The sequence below is a fragment of the Akebia trifoliata genome, chromosome 1 (genome assembly GCF_017979445.1).
Source record: "Akebia trifoliata isolate Shusen 1 chromosome 1, ASM1797944v1, whole genome shotgun sequence".
Lineage (NCBI taxonomy): Eukaryota > Viridiplantae > Streptophyta > Magnoliopsida > Ranunculales > Lardizabalaceae > Akebia > Akebia trifoliata.
This window is the reverse complement of record NC_141375.1, coordinates 19,849,675-19,864,411: the sequence shown is the minus strand read 5'-3', so window position 1 is coordinate 19,864,411 and position 14,737 is coordinate 19,849,675.

Genomic DNA, 14,737 nt, shown 5'->3' with positions numbered 1-14,737 from the left:
GGGTTTCCTATTATCCTTTAGGATTAACATTGATCAAGCTTGAGAATAAAATACCCCTAATTTGATAGGAAACACTGTACTGAAGATAATTGAACATGATTTTTTTTAAATGCCCTTAGTGTAAGGGGAAAAATTACACGCTATAGAAAAAAAGAAGTGCCCCTTATTACGAAGGTGTGAAATATTTAATTACCACAAACGCAATAAAGATTTAACTTTTGATTTTTTACTTTTTATATTGAAGATGTTGAGTTAGGCTCAAGAGAACAAAATATTTTCTTTTGAGATTCATTGTAGAATTCACCATTTTTCTTTTTGGTTCACTTGGGGAAGCAAACATTTTCAGATCATTCGTAGACTAAACACTCGTGACTTCCGAGTCTTTGCCTGGTTTAAGCTGGGTATAGAGACTTGGTCACTCGAACTTCTAATATTTAGGCTCGAACCGCCTTTTTAGCTTTTCAACTCAATGAAGATCTTCTGTTTTTTTTTTGCCTTGATCGCCTTTTCAGGTTTTCAATCTAGCGAGCTTTATATTTTTTTATTTTTTTACTCTGATTATTGCTAAGGCCGTCCTTTCAGATTTTCAACCTCGCGAGCTTGCCTTAATTTTTGCCTAAGTCGTCCTTTCAAGTTTACAACTTAATAGGCTTTTTTTTCTCTTTGCTCTACATGTTGCAAAGACCGTCCTTTCGAATTTTTAACCTTGCGAGTTTACCTTAATTTTTGTCTAAGTTTCCCTTTCAGGTTTTCAACTTAATGGGCTTTTTTTTTGTACTTTTGGAGTTACTGTCTGATCACACTTTGCTACCTTCCTTGACATTTCTCGCACGGTACTTAGGAGGACTTTTATGGGTAAGTTTAGGACTGGGCATAAAAAAAAGGAATTTTGAGGCTCAAAAACCACATGCCCCTTGTGTGGCATTTCTTTTATTTTTCTTTTGAATTTTTTTCCCATTTTGAAGATATTTCTTTTTCTTTTGAATTCTTTTCTTTTTGTATTTTTTTGTTTTGCGGGGGAATATATTTTTATATATTTTATTTTTTTTGATGTGGTCGGGCCTGAAGTAACTTCTTAGGTTGCCTACGTACACCAGAATTTCTGATCAGACTAAAACGTAGTTTGAATTTTCCCTCTCCTAAGTTAGGTGATCGAGTTGAGAAAGAAAAATGTATGTTTTTTTAAAAGACTGTAAATGATTGAGAAAGGAGATGTTGAACTAGGTAACAGGAAAATTGATTCTGCCAAAGATAGCCTCCTTAAATGTAGTATCGCTTGATTTAGTCAAGGTTGGTTGGTTATGGTAATTCGATTCCATCATGATCTTGAAATCTGACAGCTTTTCCCGGTAATATTTCTTTGATGATGAATGGACCTCCCTAATTTGGTTTGAACTTCCCTCTAAGGTCAAAGATAGGTGCCTAATTTTCGTTAAGTACTAAATCCCCCACTTGTAAGTACCGGGCCTTAATCTTCTTGTCAAATATACGGACGACTCTTCTTTGCTAGGCTTGAATGTGGTACAGAGCTCTTAGTCATTTTTCTTTGGTCAAGTTTAATTCTTCATACCGTTGGCGAACCCAATTTGCTTTTGATAATTGACTTTCCAACAAGACCTTGAGAGACGGGATTTCCATTTCAACTGGCAAGACTACTTCCATGCTATACACTAAGGAGTAGGGAGTAGCTCTAGTGGAAGATTGAATTGAAGTTCGGTATGCTTATAGCGCAAACGACAATTTTTCTGACCAATCCTGATATGATTGACACATTTTCCTGATGATTATCTTAAGATTCTTATTGGCTGCTTCAACTGCTCCATTGGTCTGAGGACGGTAAGGAGATAATTTATGATGAGTGATTTTGAACTTTGAACACAATGTAATAACCTCGACTTTGAAGTGTGACCCGTTAGTAGAGATCGATTTCGAAGGTATCCTATATCGACTGATGATGTTTGCTTGAATAAACTTTGCAACCTGGGAGGCAGTGAGGATAGCATAAGAGGTAGCTTCGACCCACTTAGTAAAATAATCGGTAGCTACTAAAATGTACTCATGCCTATTTGATGCCTTAAGTGAGATTTTACCAATAATATCAATTTCCCAAACTAAAAATGACCACGGTGAAGTGAGACCAATTAATTTGGAAGGTGACACGTGTATGAGATTTGCATGTATTTGACATTTGTGGCAGGTCTTGATCATGTGATGACAATCTGTTTCCATCGTGGGCCAATAATACCCTTGTCTCATAATTTTCTTGGCTAACATTTTCCCACTCATGTGAGGACCACAATCTCTTGAATGTAGTTCAACCATTATCTATTCAGCTTGATCTTCATCAACACATGACAAATGAACCCCATCATAAGACTTTTTGTATAAGCTTCATGCGCACAGGATGAACTGAGATGCTAATTTTAGTAGGGTTTATCGTTCTTTTCTCGATGCTTCTTTTGGGAATTCTTTTGTTTTCAATACTCTTTTGATGTTTGTATACCACGGCTTTCCATCAGGTAGTCAAGTAGTAATGTTGATCTAATAGCAATATGCAGGTTTGTCTTTGATTTCAATGGTTATCGGTTTCAATTCCATGCCCGGAGGCAAATGGATCATTGAAGAGAGGGTGGCTAATGCATCAGCGAATCTGTTATCTTCCCTTGACAATTGTTAGAACAGGATAGCTTTGAACTTACTCATCAAATTTAATAGATACTCATGATAAGGCTTCAACTTCTCATATTTAATTTTCCATTCTTCTAACGACTGATGTATGACCAAGGCCGAATCCCCAAATACTTTAATTTCTATGACACTCAAATTCAAAACAGCTTCGAGTCCGACGATGCATGCATCATATTCGGCTGTATTATTGATATTAGAAAAGACTAACTTAATAGTGATCAGAATATGACATCCTTCAGGAGAAAACATGACTGCCCCTATTCCCTATCCATTCTGATTGGTGGCTCCATCAAAGTATAGTTGCCACGTCTGATTCTACGGATCTTCTTTGACATGCAAGATATTTTCATTTGGGAACTGATCAACATGCCTTATTCCTTCTACCATTGGATGATCTGCCAAGTATTCTGTCATGGCTCTCCCCTTGATAGATTTCTGTGTAACATGTGTGATGTCAAATTCTGATAACAACAACAGCCATCGTGCGGTTCTCCCTATCAGTCTGGTTTCTTGAAAAGATATTTAAGAGGATCCATCCGAGATAACAGGATAACTGAATGAGATAACATATAATGTCGAAGTCTCTGAGTAGCCCATACTAGTGCCAAACAAGTTTTTTCAAGGGTTGAATACTTTCGTTCATATTCTAACATCTTTTTGCTGATGTAGTAAATAACCCTTTTTTTACGATTATCCTTGTCATACTGTACAAGCATACATCCCATAGCTTCTTCTATGACTGACAGAAAGAAGAAGTAGTTCACCCGATGTAAGCGGAACCAAAATAGGTAGGTTCAAGAGGTATTTTTTGACTTGATCGAAGGCTTTTTGACATAATTCATTCCAAACTGTTGGTTCATTTTTCTTGAGAAGCTTGAAAATAGGTTTGCAAACATTGGTGAGCTAAGCGATGAATCTGCTGACATACTAGATTCTTCCTAAAAAATCTTGAATCTATTTTTCAGTCTTACGCGGTGGCATTTCTTGGATAGCTTTAATCTTCCCAAGGTCTACTTCGACCCCTCTTTGATTAACCACGAATCCCAATAACTTTCCAGAAGTTACTTCAAATACACATTTTTGTGGGTTGAGTCGGAGTTGGTACTTTTGAATCCTTGTGAGAAACTTTTCCAGTGCAGTGACATGTCCTAATCGCTCATTCGATTTAACTATCATATCATCTACATAAACCTCGACTTCCTTATGTATCATATCGTGCAATAAAGTCGTAGCTGCTCTTTGATAAATGGCCCCAATATTTTTCAAACCTAAAGGCATGACTTTGTAGCAGAAAATTCCCCATTGTGTGATGAACGAAGTCTTTTGCATATCCCGAGGGTCTATTTTTATCTGATTATACCCCGAAAAACCATCCATGTAGGACAACAAAACGTGCCCTGCCGTACTATCTACTAGAACATCTATGTGTGGTACAGGAAAACTGTCTTTTGGACTCGCCTTGTTTAGGTCTCTGAAATCCACACACATTCTGACTTTTCCATTCTTTTTGGGCACTGGGACGACATTAGCAATCCACTCAGGGTACTCTACTGCTTTAAAAAATCCAGCGTTAATCTGCTTTGTAACTTCTTTTTTAATTTTTAGAGTCCATGCTGGCTTCATACGTCGAAGTTTCTACTTAACTAGTCGAACATCAAGATATAATGGAATTCGATGTTGAACAATATTCGTGTTTACTCCTGACATGTCCTCATAAGACCACGCGAACACATCTTTGAACTTTCTAAACAAGTCTACTATCCCTTTGCGTTCATCAGGAGATAAAGTGATCCCAATCCGAATCTCTTGAGGATTTTCTTTTGTTCCGAGGTTAATAATTTCTACTTTTTCCATTAGAGGTTGAGCCCGATGTTCATTTTCTTGTTCAAGTAATTTGGGGTTCTTCGTCAGAAGATTCTCCCCCCGAAGTTAGATTTTTAGTTAAATTATTATTGCACTCAGGATAATCAAAAATTTCTTTCATTTCATTAAGAAGAGATGGAGTAACAGGACTCATTGCAAACTTAACAGACTCTCTTGACTAAGCAAAAATAACAAACTCACTTGACTCAGTAGAAATAATAGACTCACTTGACTTAGCAGAAATAAAAGACTTATTAAACATATCGGATTGAATAGGATTAATAGGACTGACAAAACCAGTTTCGACATGCAGCAGATGACTTATTAGATGATAATTAAAGAGATACCCGGCAACGGGTTTGATTATAGATTGAGGATTTGGGGTCCCCTTCTCAACTGACAATACTAAGACACTTTGATCTTCAATGAACAAATGATCAATATTGAGGGAGTCCAGGTTGAGTTGCCAGTTTTCAGCTTCTTTTTCTTCTTTTTCTGTGCTAGCTTCCTTTTTCGGTCAATCTATACTAAAGAAGATTTCAAACCCCGGCAGACGAGTACCCGTGATGTGATCAAAAATGACTCTGAGAAATCACAGTATTGGAAATCTTTCCTTTCTTTTACGAAGTATCCATTAAGTGTCTTGTGATAGGACTTCATTTTAATCAAATTCGTGGCGCGTCCTTGCCTCTTCGCACTTGCTTTGTCTTACTTCGTCTTCCAATATTGGGCCCAATCTTCCTTAGTAGGTTCATATCCCAACCCGAATGTGCCGATGACTTCTTTGATTACTGGTGCCTCTTTAATACCTTGTTGCTTGCGATGTAGGCCCATACCCGAAAAAAACCTCATATTCTTGAACATGTTAACCATATAGCAATTGGAGGTATTCTCAATAGAAAAAGATTCTTTCATGGAGTGATCCCATTGAACTGAGTAAATCTTCCCAAATTCGAACTCACTAAGCTCTATCCCCTGTTGTTCTGGTTGAATCTCAAGTAACTGCTCACTCTTAGCTTCGGTACTGTTTACAATTTCCACAATTTCAACATCTCCATGAAGAGTGAGCACTAGCCCATCTTTGATAAATTTGACTTTCTGGTGTAGCGTGGAAGGTATGGCTTTGATCTGATGTAGCCATGGTCTTCCTAATAATAGATTAAAAGAAGACTAGATGTCTATGACCTGAAATTCTATAGGAAATTCAGCTATGCCTGTAGACAATCAGAGATGTAAAATTCTCAGTACGTCCCTCTTGGTGTTATCATATGTCCTAACACCCTGATTAGTGGGCTTGAGATCTTCAGTTTTAAACCTAAGGAAAATAGTAGTTTTCAAAGGGCAAACATTCAGTGCACTCCCATTGTCAATTAAAATTAGAGGTACCCTCATCCTGTTGCAGTTGACTGTAATGCGTAACAACTTAATTTGACTTGCTCCCTCTTTTAGGAAATCTGAGTCTGAGAAAGACAGGATGTTCTCTACGTAAGTTGCCCCTACTATACCGGCCAGCTGATTTGGGAAAGTATCGAGGGAAACTTGGACTGTGTTTAGTGCTTTGAAAACAGCCTCCCTATAGGTAGTAGAAGCCATGAGTAGACCCCAAACTGAGATATTGGCCCCTGATCTCTTCAACTGTTTGATCATGGAATCATTTTCTTCGATGTTCTTTTTAATGGGATCTATTTCTTTTATTGCCAAGGCTGCAGGATTGTCAACATAAAGTTCTGGTGGTTTAAAGACTCTTCCTCCTCGAGTCATATGTCTGACTTCATCACAGGAAGAGGAAGAAAGACTCATTTTCTTCAGTCAACAAGTATGGATCTTCATCTATCAAGAACACGAGACTTTCTGGATTCATTTGAGCCAAACGATAACTAGTGAATGTGAGACTACTGTAACGAGGTGGGGATAGACAATATACATCATCTGAGACCAGATCAAATGGTTCATAGCTTGTAGTGAAGACTTCGTCGGTGAAAGCTATTCTAACAACGGGGTAACTGGGTGGTTTGACTTGGATTGGATGGATGAGGGAGACGAAGTCGAACGGTAATAGGGTGTTGAAAACCAAATTCAGGGTTGGTAAAGGCGGATAGGTAGGTAGTGGATTAGTGGTGACATTTGGTGAGGCTGGGTTAGGGATTGTGACCTTTTTGGTATCGATAAGATTTTGAATGGCATGGCGGAGGGTGATACATCTATCAGTGGGATGGCCAGAGTTTTGATGGAACTCGCAGAACAAGTTAGAATTGTGTCCAGTTGGCAGGGGATTTGGTAAAGGTCAGGGCTGGATCGAGGTAAGAAGCCTTTTTTTTACCAATTTGTGAAAAGCTATAGAGAGAGTCATCCCTAGAATGGTAAATTGACATGGAGTTCGATGTTGACTTGGGTGAACTTGGTTATTAGTCCGGGCTGGGGGTTGAATTGGTGTAGCTGATGTGTTAGCTATGTAAACATGGTTGGTACTGGATTTGAAAACAAAGGATTTCTTGGACTTGTTGTCTGAGAGGTTAGAAAGAACTCTAGAGGCAAAAACATCCTCGAGTTGTTTTCCGATTTGTAATAAGGACTCAAAAGTAGGGAAATATTGTGTGACTAGGTGCTGAGCGTATCCTTGTGTAAGATTTTTCAAGATAATTGCTACTTGTTCCTTCTCCGAGGGTCTATCCCACATTTGGGCAGTCTTGGCCTTCTAGCGACCAATGAAATCAGTGAATGTTTCCCCATTTTTTTGCTTAGTTGACTCCAAATCCCTTCTTAAAATCTCAATCTCGATACTGTACTTATACTGATGCCAAAAAGTCTTTGACATATTCTCCCATGTACCTACTGTAGCTAAATTTTGAGACATCAGCATCGTAGTGTTGATCATGATAGAGTTCTCTGAAATAATAATGACATCTGTTTGTCGTCGAGACCCATAGTGTGCATGTTAGTAACATACACCTTAAAATGCGTTTTTGCACAACCTACCCTACTGACCTTGTCCATTTCAGGTATCACAAATTTCTCTAACAAACAAATTATAAGGATACGATTCAGAGCTTCAATGCCTACTGCAATTTCATCGATACCCTTTATACTCTTCAGAGCTGACTCCAACTAAGACATCATGTTTGTTAACATAGGATTTTCATCAACATGTTCTTCATCTCCGTCAAGTTTAAAGACCTCATGTGCACATCTCATTGCATTTTCTTCTACCCTTTTTCCTTTTGGGTCGTCAAGGGAATTTCTCGTTGATTCTGAAATTTATTCTAAAACTTCCACTTTGCCTTTTATAATGTTGATGTCATTGGCAAAGGCTGCCAAAATCTTACGGATTTCTGTAAGCCTAGATTCTGAAGCCCTTTCCGCTTGTTGACTTGGTACTGACGTTTGGTCTAATCGATTGGACTTACGATTCCAACTAGGAGGTGGACGTTTGAGTTTAGGAGCAATGATAATCCTATACACCCCATCAAATATAAATTTAATCAATTTCAGTGTTACCCCCTTGATAACATTTTAGTGAATCCTAAGATTTTATTAAAGTACGTGCACCAATCCATTAAATAATCCATTTATGTAATGATCAAAAGAAAATAAATATTTATTCAAAGGAAAAATAACTTTATTGAGCATATTAAAAATTGCTGACAAAGAAAATTTCATTGAATAACATCTTTTTGACTTAAACTATTTTTTACATGGACGTTTGACTTTGTCTCGATAGTCCTCGGGATTGTTAGAACTATCAAGCTTGCTCCTCTTGGCTCTAACAACTAGTTCTTTGAATTCTGCTGGTCCATCTAAGTACCCTAAGGTGCGCTTGTTCCAAGCCTTTTCAATGAAATGCACTAATTTTTCAGTCAATGGCTCGGCAGGAACGAAGTTTTTGTGTTGAGGCAAATATAATTCTATAGGTACATCATACTGCTCTAGGATCAATTCAGGTTTGTAGAAAGAGTTTCTTCTAGTCTGATCAAACGAACATAATATGATCCTTTGGTTCCTAGAATATGGGGATCAATTATCCACCAAGAACATCTGAAATCAATATGACGAGGAAGGCGAGAATCTAACCATTTGCTCCAAGTCTCGACTGAGTTGTGTCGTACTATTAAGTTTCTTTTGGAAAAGTGTTCTGGTCCATACTCGAGGTTTGAAGGAAGATCTATAATTTTGAGACGATCACAAAGCCACATATAGAGTAAGTGGGGGCTTCTTTTGAAGATTTCCCCTTCACCATTCTTTATAGCATCTAGACCTGAGAAAGTTTCAGCTAGGAAAGAGGTACTGGGTTGGCTTTCCTTGAAAGTTGAGAGGCTATATCTATGAAAGACTCTGGGATAGTTTGGCCATTGTTTTTAGAGGTCAGCATATATTGGGCTAAGATTCCTAAGCACAGACGGTAATCTCTAGTGGCTCGCCAGGTTTCTGATTTTACATTGATGGGATGACTGCGGGAGCGATACGGGCCCAGTAAAGGTACTAAGTCCAATCTCCTGTTATACACTAAGGCCTTAACTTCTTCCTTTAAAATATTCAGTCCTGTGGCGAAGTCACCAGAATATCCTGTCTTCAATGAGGGCCTGATTAGAGGGTCTAAAGTGGATATCCCCATGATGCCACAATAATCATCATAAGTGGGACACAAGTGCATACGCCCAATATGGAATAGGTGAAGATAATGGTTCCAACGCTTAGCAAAAGCACGCAAAAGGTTCCAGTCTATTTCAAACTCGTGGAAGTACAGAGCTCCTCTCAACATGAATTTCTCAAAGTTGATTTCTCCACATGGTGCATCCCCATGATGGTTGTTTTGACCAATTGGTCGATTGGGTTATTGCCTACGGCTAGCATCCTGGTTTGATATAAAAGGGTATTTTAGTACATTTCCAAGGTCCATGCAAAATATATCTCTGTAAGTCATTTTCAAGGAAAAGAATAAATCATTTTGTAAATTATTTTTTGTTTCTGGAAAGCATTTTCTTTTGAAAAACATTTTTCTTCTTTTAAAATGGGTTGAAACCTGAATTAGATAAGATTTTGAATTCCATTTTGATTTAAATGGCTCAGCCTATCATGATCGTTGGATCGAGATGGATTGGGTCATTATGAATCATTGTCAAGTTTAAAATGGATTCTTTATTGGGTTGGTGCACCCAATGATATGACAGTTTTGAATCAGGTTGAACAAAAAAAATTGATCCTTGAAGACAAAATTGTAAATTCCTGGTCTCACCATTTGTAAAGTCCAATTCCAACAAGCAACCCGTGAACACCTATGATAAGTTCGAGTCGTGACCTATAAGGAGGTTTTTAGATTCTAGGTTTATTATGTGCAATGCAATTCATCTGGCTACCCTTGCCAAGTACACTTATATACCTCTCGAATGTACTCAATTAGACGGTACGTGGTGACTTGGTTTGATATACCGTATAAGTGATAATCTAAAACTCCAACTCAAATTTCTGAAGTTAAAAAGCAACCAGTTTAATCCCCAGTTGAGAGGTGGCACATGATGTTGAGTAAGGGCACTCTTAAGTCACCTCTCGTTTAGAATAGACATAGTTTATCCCCCTTGTACCGTAGTACATCGGGGCAGGATCTCCCTTAGGCATTGATTTTAATTAAGAAGTGTAGTTGGTGAATTTAGATTAACTTTGATATACCATATAGGTACGAGTCTAGGGTTGGCAATAGGGACATGTGACTTTGCGGCTTACAATAAGACAAAAGGCTCAGGTCACCTCAGCATGGCTGCATCGATATACCTTTCAGTGTCACCTGATCGAACGGTACTGATGTCCTAGTTTAATATACCCTAAGGTATGTGACTGGAGTTGTGATTTTCATGAATGACGTCACATCTCCGAAGAGACCGGACCACGCACTAGTGTCACTTTGGTTATTAAAGACATGCAAAGCAATAAACATGCCAGTGGTGTGTGCAAAATAGGGTGGGGTGCGCCCGAGACCTTTTTCAAACAAATGGGCCCATGGGCCTGATCACATCATCATAACATTGATACCAAATATTGAACAAATATACACAACATTCATAACATTCAATTCGAGATCAAAGCATGCACATCATCAGATCATGGCATATTAGATGGGTAATCATAAAATATTCAATCAGATCTAACATTGAAATCAGCATAGAATGAATAAAAAAAATTATTTTTATGGTTCAATCAATGATCACTTTTGGGTGACCCAAAATAAATCGAGATTTCAATGGATGTTAAATTGATGATATAATGATGGTTGGAAAAAAATCCCCTTTGAAAAAAAAAAACAAATTGATTTTTCAAAAAAAAGAAATCCTTTTTTTAAAAAAGAAAATACTACTAAAAACAAAGTCCTAAAACAATGTGCAACCAACAAGTGAGTTACTAATGGAATACCGTTTTTTTATTTATTTAATGCCACTCCAATTTTTATGTAAATCACCAAGTTAATTGCACACAATTGAGGTTCATTAAGAGAAAATGGTGTGCCAAAAAATCACTTGACCATATAAAAGATCTGCCACTAGTCTTTTACAACATTTGGGATAAATTTTTGAGATATTATTAGCACACCTATTATTTACTTACAACACACCAATCATCTTTAAAAATGAATAATCATTTACATATAGATTGGTGCATTATAAGTAAACAATGGTGTGTTAATAACAATCCTCTAAAATTCTCATCAAGAAGTTCTCTAAAACAGTAAACAAACCAAACAATAGGCTAAAATCAGAATTATTCCTCTGAAGCAGCAAGTTGTTTTGGAGCTTCAAAATTTGATTAAGAGAGAAACTTGAGGGGATGGGGGAAGGGTAGATTGCTGATTCGAGTGGGATTTCGGCATGCACCCAATCAAGAAGACTAGTTCTATTGAAAGTGAACCTTCCGTAAAAGACTACCCTTCGTCTACGTATGGATCTCTTGTTCAAATCTATCATTCAGTAAAATAACAAACATAGACTTTGCGCTCACACTTGAAGAATCATGGACATTTGAGGTCGAATACGAACCATATTCGGATATAATAGCAATCTCCCCTAACTTTACACCATCTACATCTTCTATCTCAACAATTGTTTTAGACATCTCTTCAACCATATCACCTCCTCTCGGGGTTCGAAGTGATCCAAAAATTCAAACAATTTGTGTTGCCTTTACTTTAGTCAATTTGAAATCAAATCGAAAAAAACTTTGATTTAAACGTCAATTGATGTCCAACCCATGCTGCTATTGCAACTCTTAATTTGAGATCGGACCGACAAACAAACACTCTGGTTTACATTGTTAATCGGCGTCCCACCTACGCTGCCATTGGAGCGTTTAATTCGATATCAGATCAAGGAAAATAGGATCAAGAATTTAAGGAAAATGAGTTGATTCTTTTTTAAATGATCCTGATGATACGAAGATTGAAGATAACGATTCATTCGATTTTTTTTTTTTACTTCTTTACCATCTCTTCTTTCTCATATATATGGAGAAGAAGATGAAAATAGGAAGAGCTTAAAAATGCTAGCAACACACCACCTTAAGGGTTCTGCAATTAAAAATAGGTTTCTGCTAAGGGCACACCACCCTTAAAATTGACTTTAAAACAATGGGTAGATGTTGTTTGCTAACAGGACGTTGAAAATGTTCATTTTTATTTCTATTTGCTTGCTGCTATTAGGCATATCAAAGCATTAAAAAAAAATGTTTTTTTTTATATAAAAAGAAATACCGTCTAAAGATATATTAACATACCTAACCAATTTTAAAATACTGTCAAAGGACAGATCGACACACAAAAATTAAAAAAAAAATCCATGACCCAATAATCATCATTCCATCCTCATTAAAGCCATCCCTCGAAATCTCGTATTATTTAGAGTCACCCTAAGTGACTCTCAATTGAGCCATAAAAATAATATGTCAAATCAAGGTACTCAAAATTGAATCAAATGATGTTAATATAAGACAATATAAACTCAAAAATAAATGAATAAAATAAACTAGACAAGAAATAACCAAAATAAAATAAAATAAAATAGATCTATTTGGCAATGTTCCCATACTTGGGGCCTTTCAAGTTTGATCCTCAATAATCCCCAGTAGAGTCGCCACTGAAAGCGCCCTCGATCCGTGGGGTGTGCGGATCCGCTTTTGATTTTTGAGGTTTGGGAGTCGCCACCTAGTTATTACGGTCTAGGAATCGAAATATTGACTCGAGATAGATAAAAATAACTAATCCACAAGTAAAAAGAAAATAAGTTCGGGGATCACGTAACGAGGTTGGAAGGTGTTATGCACTAACCCCGCCCGGCAAACGCCGATCTCTACTATTTTCCAAAAAAGATTACATTGCTAAAAGATCTAAAATAAATGAAATAAATAGAATAAATATACCTATACGATGATCGCAATGATTTGTTCCTTCAGAATTGGTAGAATGGCTCCTCGTAAAATACTCATTGTTTTGTTTCCGTCACTCGATCCGCTTAGGATCTCCAAGATGAAGTACATCCTTCTTAGATCTGAATATTTCCTAAATTTTTTGATGGATTTTTGGGTTCTTTTTTTTTTAAGTTTTTAGGAATTTTTCTACAAAACCTAGGGTTTGGATGATAAGTATGGAGTTAGGGCTTCAAAATCAAGGTTTGGGGAAGGCTCGAAAGATTTGTTGACCTATTTTTTCTAGGACTTTCTTTGACCTGTGAAATTAGGTTGTGGAGGATCTTATTTATAGATTTTTTTTGGAAGAATTAAGATTTGACTAGGTCCCTTTTTAGATAAGATAAGGTTGTTTAATTAGGATTTTGATTTAAGTCTTATTTGATTGACTAGGTTTCTTTATATGAGATTTTTTAATTAGGGTATTGATTTAAGTCTTATTTGATTGACTATGTTTATTTTAAATTAGATTTTTTAATCTTGCGTACAATGAGAGAATATACTTTTAAGTTTTGTGGAGAACCCCCTAATTATATCTTTAATTATTTGGACCTCCAGGTGGAAGGGTCTTTTAATAAATATCATGGGGCTCCACTTAAATAAATGGGCAACCATCAACAATTTTCCTGAGAGCTTGATCGATTAAATTTATTTGTTCAGATTTTTACATTAATTTTATTAAGATTTCACTTTACGTTAATTAATATTTTATTTATTAATTTTGAAATTTTAAATTATGGAAGTTTGAAATGGAAAGTTCGTTTCTTAAAGTGCGAATAAAATACTCATCGTTAGAAGTGAATTTGATTTATCTCCATGAATCATTTGTATTTTGATACGAAAGAGAAAATGCGGGACATGCAAGTTGAAGATTGAGCCTTTAAAGAAAATTGTAAATCCAACAAGGAAGGTCATCCCGTCACCAAGACAAGACTATTTGAAAAAGTTGTCAGACTTCAAAGATCATCACGACACCAAAATGCTAGAATCAATCAACCTTGGCCAGATCGAGCGGTACTATATCTAAGGAGGCCATCTTTGGCCAAACCAATTTTTATGTTACCCAGCTCAATAATTCCTTTTTCAGCCCTTTTGTAGCTTTTAAAAAAAAAATATTGCATTTTTCTTTCTCAGCCTGATCACTTAACCTAGGGGAGGGAATGTATTCGAACTACGTTTTGGTCTGATCCCAAAATTCTGGGGTACGTAGGCAACCTGAAAAGTTACTTCAGGTCCGACTACATCAAAAGAAAAAAAAATAGATTCCCCCACAAAGAAAAAAATCCAAAAAGAAAAAAAAAATAAAAAAAATATATTGTCAAAATGGGGAAGAAAGTTCAAAATTTTTTTTTTAAAGAAATGCCACACAAGGGCATTTGGGTTTTGAGCCTTAAAATCCCTTTCTTTTTTGCCCAATCCTAAGCTTACCTATGAAAGTCTTCCTAAGTACCGTGCAAAAAGTCAAGGAAGGAAGCAAAGCATGATCAGATAGTAACTCCAAAAGTTCAAAAGGGAAGAAAAGGAAAAATAAAGCTTGCTAAGTTGAAAACCCGAAAGGGCGATTTAGGCAAAAAACAAGGCAAGCTTGCAAGGTTGAAAATCCGAAAGGACGGTCTTGGCAACAATTAGAGCAAAGAGAAAATAAATAGAAGAAAAAAGGTAAGCTCGCTAGATTGAAAACCTGGAAAGACGATCCAGGCAAAAGCTAGAGCACGCTCGCTAGATTGAAAGATCTAGTAAAAAATCA